Source organism: Papaver somniferum, chromosome 9 (genome assembly GCF_003573695.1).
Source record: "Papaver somniferum cultivar HN1 chromosome 9, ASM357369v1, whole genome shotgun sequence".
Classification (NCBI taxonomy): Eukaryota; Viridiplantae; Streptophyta; class Magnoliopsida; order Ranunculales; family Papaveraceae; genus Papaver; species Papaver somniferum.
The window spans coordinates 157,516,858-157,525,234 of NC_039366.1; the positions used below are offsets into that span (position 1 = coordinate 157,516,858).

Below are 8,377 nucleotides of genomic sequence, written 5' to 3' on the forward strand. Positions count from 1 at the left end.
TGCACCATCAACAACGACCAATGAAGTATAACAATAACAAGACTGCAATTAGCACCAACAATAGGACCTTACCTCTGAACTTGTGCATCAAAACTAATGTAGCTAGGGTGCAGTTAGCTTCACTTCAACAATTAGTTGTGTAAATTGAAAACTGAACAAGGAATGGTGGTGACGATATGCAGTTGAAGACGACTCAGGCATTCTGTCGAGCACTAAATGTGTGTCTAGCAAACTAACAATCGCTGTGTCCTAATTGCATATTGGAGCCAACAAAAATCAATTCCTTCCCTGCAAATTCGAAGTCAATAAGAACGCAACAATTCAAATCTCATTCAGAACTCTAACTCACTATAAACCTTAACCAATTACTTCCCAAAGATCAGTGGCGACAAACAAGATTCTTCTCCCCTGTATTTCCATCCTTAAGCTCAAGCTCTTCTCTGCATTTTCGAATCTGAATGAAACCCAACTCTCCTTGATTATCTTCACTTCTCAATGAAAACCCATCTTTTCTCTTCCTGACACTGCCTCCAATCGTCTCAATTAATCCTTGAAACCAACGGCAATAAGCCAGTACCAAGTTCATGTGCATGTGAAATTGAAATCAGAGGACCCTAAATAAGCAAAAAGAGTTCAAATTTAAGACATCCAAATTTGAGAAATTGAACCCTAAAATAGAAAAACTAGTTACAGGCATGAAGACCGATTTTCGATCAAGATTAAAGATAGAAAAATTTCAAGATTTTGATTCAAAAGTAAGACTGAGATGACATATTTACAGATCTAAGATCTGATCATAATTTGATTGAGAACTTTTATATGAAATCGATGATTTTAGTTTTCAAAACCCCAAAGATCTATTTTTCTGATGTAGTTGCAAATCAGAAAAAGGGTGTGGTGAAGAATCACTTGTTTAGTGGTGATGGTGGTAGTGATGCACGAGAAGAAGAAGCAGATGTAGATACATTGATTCGATTAAAGAAGAATAAAATTAGAAGAAAGTTGAAGCTCTTCTCTGTTTGTGCAGTTTCGATTCAGTTGGAGGAGAAAGAAGAAAACCTATTTGAGAAGACTACGAGGACAAATAAGTAATTGCATAATGAAAAATTGACCAGATCAGCTATACATGACCAATCATGTGGGCCTTGACGGAATAGATAACATCAGTGGTATTTTATAAATTTTGAAAAAAACGGTGGCACTTTGTTAAACCAGAAAACCAAAATATGGCATTTTGTTAAAATTCCCTATAAGAAATAAAAAATAAAAAATAATTTTATGTACAAAAAATATCAAATGGGAAGACTATGTAGTACTCACAGCATCGCTCACTAATAAAATTGAGAAATCAGACGTTATGTTGATCAAACAACTAGCATAAATATTTTTTTCCAACTAGCGAATTTGATTGTTCTATAGTGCGATTTAATTGACAGTGTCGTGGATGTGTTGAATTCACTGAACAACACCTTGATCTCGTCAATTTTCCATTTCTTTGAAATATAAAAAAGCAATTGAAAAAAAAGAGGGATATGTAAGAAATGATCCTACAATTAAGACCCGATCTACAAAAGCATCACACTGCTACAAACCATTTACAAAATGGTCATAAAACCGTTTGGGTCAGAGTTAAGTCGGACTGGGTCCACCACTCAGAGTTAAATGATTCTGTAAGTTACGTATTTATCCTCGAACTTGGGTTAACTGACGAGATGAAATCTAACAATACCTGGTTCGCCTCTTCCATCTCTTAAACTTATTTTCACCGCCGCACTTCTTTCTCTTTCACTCTTATTAACCTTATTATTTTCTCTGCAACTGGTTGAAGATGGAGATTTAGTGTTCTTATGAAGGTGAAAAGTTAGAGATGATGTTGTTATAAGTATTTGTTTCTGTATTCTGAAAAGCGTAAAGGGCAAGCTGGTTGTTAAACTGATGATTGAGACGCAAAAAATCGCATACAATTTCAACAGGTAATGTTCTTTCACCCTTTCTAGCAGTTTGAATCGCTTTTAATTTGGTTTTTAGTTTGGGTATTTTTTCAGAAACCGTAATTAGAATTTGGAGATTTATTGGAAACCCTAATTTGAGTATTTAAATCTCCAATGAAATGTAATTAGATGATACTGATAGTTTTGGTTTGTGTAAAATGGTATCGAGCATGATAGTCAGGTCTTCTGTTAATGTTTTTTTTTTTTTTTTTGATACATGAACCTCATGATTTACAATGTTAAAACTTAAAATGGTTTTTCCCCATAATTGAGTATTAAATCCTTTCATTTTGATCCATGATTTTGCATATGTTTGTTTGTGTTTTAAATAATGCCTTGCTCTTATATATGTGTGTAGATGGTTAGGAATTGAGTGATTTCTCAATTAAAACTCTGAATTTTCCATGGATCTAGCATGTATGCTAGAATGTCTCACCGAACATTTATAATCACAGCGCGGACAACCCTTTTAGAGGCTAGTTTCGGTGTGTATTGGTGGGGTTTTATCTAATGGTTTCTTTTCGAGAAATGTTTGTTGTGGTGTCCTCTATAACTTCTCCAAAGGGCATGTTGTTTGGATCTGTAGTTTAGAAGTTACAGCCTAAAATGCACAGGCAGTCGCAACTGATTTCCTTGAAGGACAGCAGGTGGCAGAGTTTTGTTGATTAGTTTTGGAGTAGTTAAACTCTGAACTACTCCTGAGAGTCTTCTAAGGAGTTGTAGAGGGACATCTCTAGTTTCCAACTAGATATAATTTGCTTATTTTCATTGAAAAATGAAGCTTGTCGAGAATTTTTAATATATGCAGTCAAAGCTGAAAATCCTAAAATGGCAGGTTGTGTCATGGTCTGTTGGTGACTGTTTAAGTGTCCATTTGAGTTATTTATCTGTCTATAGTTTTTATGTGATATAATGCATGGTGTGGTTTGTAGTGAGATGATTTATGCTTTCATTCGAACTTTGTTGAAGTCTATAAGAATTGTTGAATGTAGGTAGTCAAGAACACCGACTTGAATTAAGCTTACCGTATTGCCCATTTAGTTGATGATGAATTGATGACTTAACGTATATGGTATGGATGTATGAAATCTGTAGCTTCTAGCTTACACTTATAGTGGTCTATATGTTGATTGTGACTACTTATCAGATAGGTGGTTCTATGAATTCACTTGACATAAAAATGTTTTGAGTGTTAAAGTAAGGATTCGATTGTTAAGTGCTTGATTATAACAAGACTGGAAGGTATGATTTGTGGGTTTATACAAGACTGTATGCAGAACCTCTTTCGTTGTTTCATGATGATTACTAGTGCTTAAATATAGTTTGTTTTCGGGGAATTTTGAGTTATGCTCTATGATGGTTGTCGTGTGGAAATGTATTCTAGGATGATTAGTTTCATTTGAAGAATACTTGTCCGCGGAAAGATGGTATTTATATAGCCAGTTAGTTTGAAAAACCCTCAACTGCTACTGTATGCGAGTGAGTACTCTAGTCTTCGAGTTTATTAGTGAGTTGTCTCACTCCATTTTGTTTTACTGTTGTTGCTGATGGTGGTGACGGAAAGTTATATGGGTTGATGATGGTTAAAAATGCATCTGCTTGTAAGATTTTTGGCTTTTTTCCCTTCTGTTTGCTGATTTAATGTGATGGTTTTGAAGATGTTGATAGAGGTGGTAATGGACCTTCGCTGCTACGGTGGTTTTGGAGATGTTGATGGAGATGGTAATGGACTGCTGTTGCCGCTGCTTTGGTGGTTTTGAAGATGGGGTGGGAATTGATGTTCCTGTACTGGTCCGCATTCAGCACATGACTGACAATGGCTCCTAAAGGCTCACCATTCCACATCCAGGGGTCTAAATGGTGCCCATCTATCTGATTAACTATGGTTAAGTTACTTGGGTTATAAGTGAAGGGTATATAAGTAAAAAATTGGGACCGTTTTTTTCAAAACTGTTAGATCGGATGGTAGATGACCATTTTGTAAATCAAATTCAAAAGTGTGATCATTTTGTAAACCAAATTACAAAAGTATGACTAATTTGTAATTGGCCCAAAAAAAACTCCATGCAGACATCAATTCACTGAGGAAGATAAGGTAATTATTGAGGAGTGGAGCTAGACAGGATGTACTAACTAGAGAAACGAATTTCATCACGAGAGACGAAAGAAAATGACAGTATGATCATTAAATTTCGCAATTAATGGGAATAACTTCAGCTTGAGAAAATTATAGGATAACATTGCGAAAAATATGGTAACAAATTTCGTTGACCGGATTACCGGATTCTTTATTTAAAAAATTATGTTAATAATTCGTAATTAGTTAAGGATATATTAGTCCATTTTAAAGTATGAAAGAGATAAATCTAATCTAAACTATTAATCTCAAACGTAGATTTAATCTTTCGGGCTACATATATATACCATCTTAATGATGAATTTCTGGAAGAAAGATAAATCAGATTTGCGTTCCTCAGATTTTTCCACATTTCATCAATGTTTTTTTTTATATTCAAAGTTATGTTATAATTAACAACCAATTTTCCATGCAAACTTGATTATATACTCATTTTTATGCAGATTATTTCACCAAATTTATTTATGCAACTTTAATTTAGTTTATATATGCTCGTTTTCTATTCTTTAGGTCATGCACTTCAACTTGCTGCTATGAAGATAGTTAAAAAGGCGGGTTGTATCCTCTCCTACGATCCAAATTTGAAATTTATTTTGGGCCATCACTTGAAGCTGCTAAGAAATAATTCTTGAGTATTTGGGACCAAGCAGATATCTTTAGGTATAGTTAGTCGAACTTTTGCAATTATAACCACTCAAGATTTTGGTAAATTATTATCTTATACCAAATTCAAGATAATCCAACAGGTCTTGGCAAATCCATCTTTAAACAAACATGAAAAGTAATTTATGTCACCTTTCCTTGTTTAACTTTCGTTTCAAAAAATTTCCATCGTTTTATGCTTTGTTTTAATTTTATAGGTCTTTGGAAAAGAAGTTGGTCATGATTCTCCATTCTTGTTTTTACGCTACACTACCGTGTCTTTAATCCTTTTGGTATTCGGAAAATGGGTCATTTGTCCAAATATTTTTAAATCACGGTTGAAATGGACGGGTAAAAAATAATTTGGATGAAATGGCCAAAAAAATAGTAAGGATGAAACTGGTTTCATCCTAGCTTAAATTTAAAAAATAGCAAGGATGAAACTGGATACATCCTGTTTAAATTAAAAATAAGAAAAAATATTTGAAAATAGGCACGATGAAATTGGTTACATCCTGCCTATTTTTATTTTTTTGGTCATTTAAACAGTATCAAAATCTAACTGTCCATTTCACCCAGAAATTGTTGATTTTGGTCTTTTTAATCAATTTTGTGTTTGGTATTTTGGTAAAACGCTATTACTTCTTTTTTTTTTATTGTTGGTGATTGTGATATTGGTGTATGCAAAATTCAACCTTCTGAACGCAAAATGTATGCGACCCTCTTTCTTTCAGGTTTTATTCTTATGTTTCATTTGATGATTTGATCAGTTGGTTTTAATGGAGTTTTTTCCCTCCATATTTGAACCTTTTTGTTTTCTGGATGTTGACTTTTAGAATGGAGTTAAAAAATAGATATTACATTACATATATTAATATTCTTGTCAAATCTGATATTATAACATCCTCACTTTTCTCATGGCAGGTGAATCTTCATCTCAAATATTTTATTACGCGTTAAGGGCATGTTGTCCCAGGGCATATGTTGCACAATCATGGTGTCTCTGGTAGGCTTTTAAGGATGTAAGAAAATAAGAGCAAAGAGGAAGTCTACTTGTTAACCGCAAGTGCACGGTGTCGGTTGTAGCTTGTGCAAATACGGGTCGAATCCACAGGGACTAGGGTGTGAGTTGAAGTTTCCTAAGCTAATTCTCTGAGCAGTGAACTAATGAAGCAAAGAGTGACAATGGCAGTGAGTGACAAAGAATGACGGTGGCAAAGAGCCAAAGGCAGTGAAGATGATTACAGCTACAGATGGTAGACTAGGAGGATACTAAGGCATTTGATTCCACATCTTGATCCTAAACTAAGGAAGTTCTTATGCAAGCTATGTCTTGTTCTTTCAGGGAAGACTACAATGAGTGATTTACTAACTAACCTTGCTAACTTACCCCTAGCATCAGCTGTCTTCTTACAACACAACTGATCACAGGTATTTTGGCTCAACTAGTTAACTATCATTCCTAAGGCAATTCAATACAGTCCTTCAAATGGACTGATTTCTTAACCACAGTCACAACTTCACCCCTAGCATCAGCTGTCTTCTTACATCACAACTGATCACAGGTGAATTAGCTCAAATTGCTAATTATCAGTCCTACTTCAGTTTAAACATCACAAGAACAATAACATGTATACTAACTATCCTAGCATGCAATCAAGAGTTTCATCTAAGCCCTAGCAAGTAAATTAGAACATACTAGACATGGTGAACAAATACAATTGAAATTTACAAAATAATTTAAATTAAGAACTAACCCTTGAGGCACTGGCTATTCCAGTCCTCTTGGGTGAAGAACTGGTTATTCCAGTCCTCTTGGGTGAAGCACTGGCTAGCCCAGGCATATATTCAACACAACACCGACAACCCATATTTATACCCAAATTAATCAATTAGGGTTTACAGAGAAAATCCCCAAATCCCCAAATTACACAGATGAAATTAGGGTTCGACTTTACCTAATTTGACGTGACAAATCACTCAAGAAGGTCGACCCATTTCTTCTCTGACTCTCCTGCTCCTCTCTATTCCTTCCAATTGCGTTTTTAACTCGACCTATTCTATTGATTTCTTACCTAGGGTTTCAGAGAGAAATCAGGGAAGAAATCGAGAGAATAAATGGCTAGAAGTTTAGGGGAATGATGGGTTTCGGTGAGGGATAGCCATGATGGCTTTTGGTGGTTGATTGTGGTGGTTGAGGAAGTGGAGTTGGCGGAGTTGGTGGTGAAGGTGAGGCTGTTGCAGACGGAGTGGAGAAGATGGAATTAGGGATAGGGTGTGTTTTGTTTTGCGGGTATAGGTGTTAGGTGTTTGGGTGTTGAGCGGTTGCATCAAGTCTCGATGATTCGCGAAGCTGAGCCGTGGAATGCGGAAATGATAGATTGATCTAACGGCTACAAGTGAAGAGGATGGTATCGACCGTCGGATGCCTGATACCACGAAACTGACAGCTTAAGATGGAGTTAGGTGTTGTAGTGTTAGACAGGAGCTTCAGACTTTGATGTACTGGCGATGCTGCGACCATTGGATTCAGATGTGATCCAATCTGACGGCTGACGAAGGAGACGGGTATGGATATTGGAAATGAGTTTGGGTAAAGGTTTTGGGCATTGGGTATGCCAAGCCCATATTTTCTTTAAGAACAATTCTTCCTTGTTAAGCCCATTTCTAGCCTTTTGGTCTTGTGCACAACATTCCTCGCGGCTTCCTTGCGTGATTCCTATCGGCTTCCACCACTTTTCTGCTCTTTTCGCTCCGTAATTCCATCCAAACTTTATTTAGAACCTAAAAATACAAAATTAATTAAGAAAAGTATTTATTCTTGAAAACAATGAAAATACAGAATATGGGATAAAATGGAGAATTAGAGCACAAAAGATGAGTTAATTGCCAACAAAAAGATATAGAAATATGCACTTTTTAGCACTCATCAAATACCCCCAAACCTGAATTTTACTTTTACTCAAGTAAAACAAAAACTAAGGAAATCCTACCTATACCACTGTCGCTGGTCTCTCGAATGCATTTAGCGTATGCACTAAGCCTTTTAAACCACTAAGTGTCCCTAGTGGACGAGTTGAAGTCTCGTGAAGGTTTGCTTAGAACGTACCTACAAAGTTCTAGGACAAAATATAAGCTCAGATTCCATGAAATGTGACATGTGCAAGACAGTAGAAGCTCACAGCAAAATGGAGATTTCAATCTAGCTATCAAAGGCACAATCCTAGCACTGATAATAAATAAAGACATGTGATAAGAGTGTAAAGTGTATCTACACATGTGTAAAGAAAGATCGGATGTTATGACTACTAATCACCAAGAGATAGTTTCTCAGGCTAAGAACCGAGGTCGAAATCTAGCTAGCTGTCCGGACTTTACGAGAATTGTGAATGAGTTGGAGGTATTTCACAATTACTCGCGTTGTACATCAATGGCATACACCCTTCCTTGCTTATAACACAAAAACACAAAAGATGACTCTTTACATGACTCTTATTTACATTGACTACTCTCTTTTATTTTTGGAACAAGAGAGGATGGAATTGATAAATACTTGATTTATTTTTATTTTTATTTTTATTTTGATTTTTTTTTGAATATATACATC

At 35.6% G+C, this 8,377-nt stretch overlaps 1 long non-coding RNA gene across 1 annotated transcript; it reads left to right on the forward strand.

The window, feature by feature from the left end:
* The first annotated feature begins 1,693 nt into the window (after positions 1-1,693).
* Positions 1,694-4,087, forward strand: LOC113313207. The gene is made up of 2 exons (XR_003341750.1): positions 1,694-1,973; positions 3,650-4,087. It is a non-coding gene; the product is annotated as an uncharacterized LOC113313207 (long non-coding RNA).
* Positions 4,088-8,377: the final 4,290 nt, after the last annotated feature.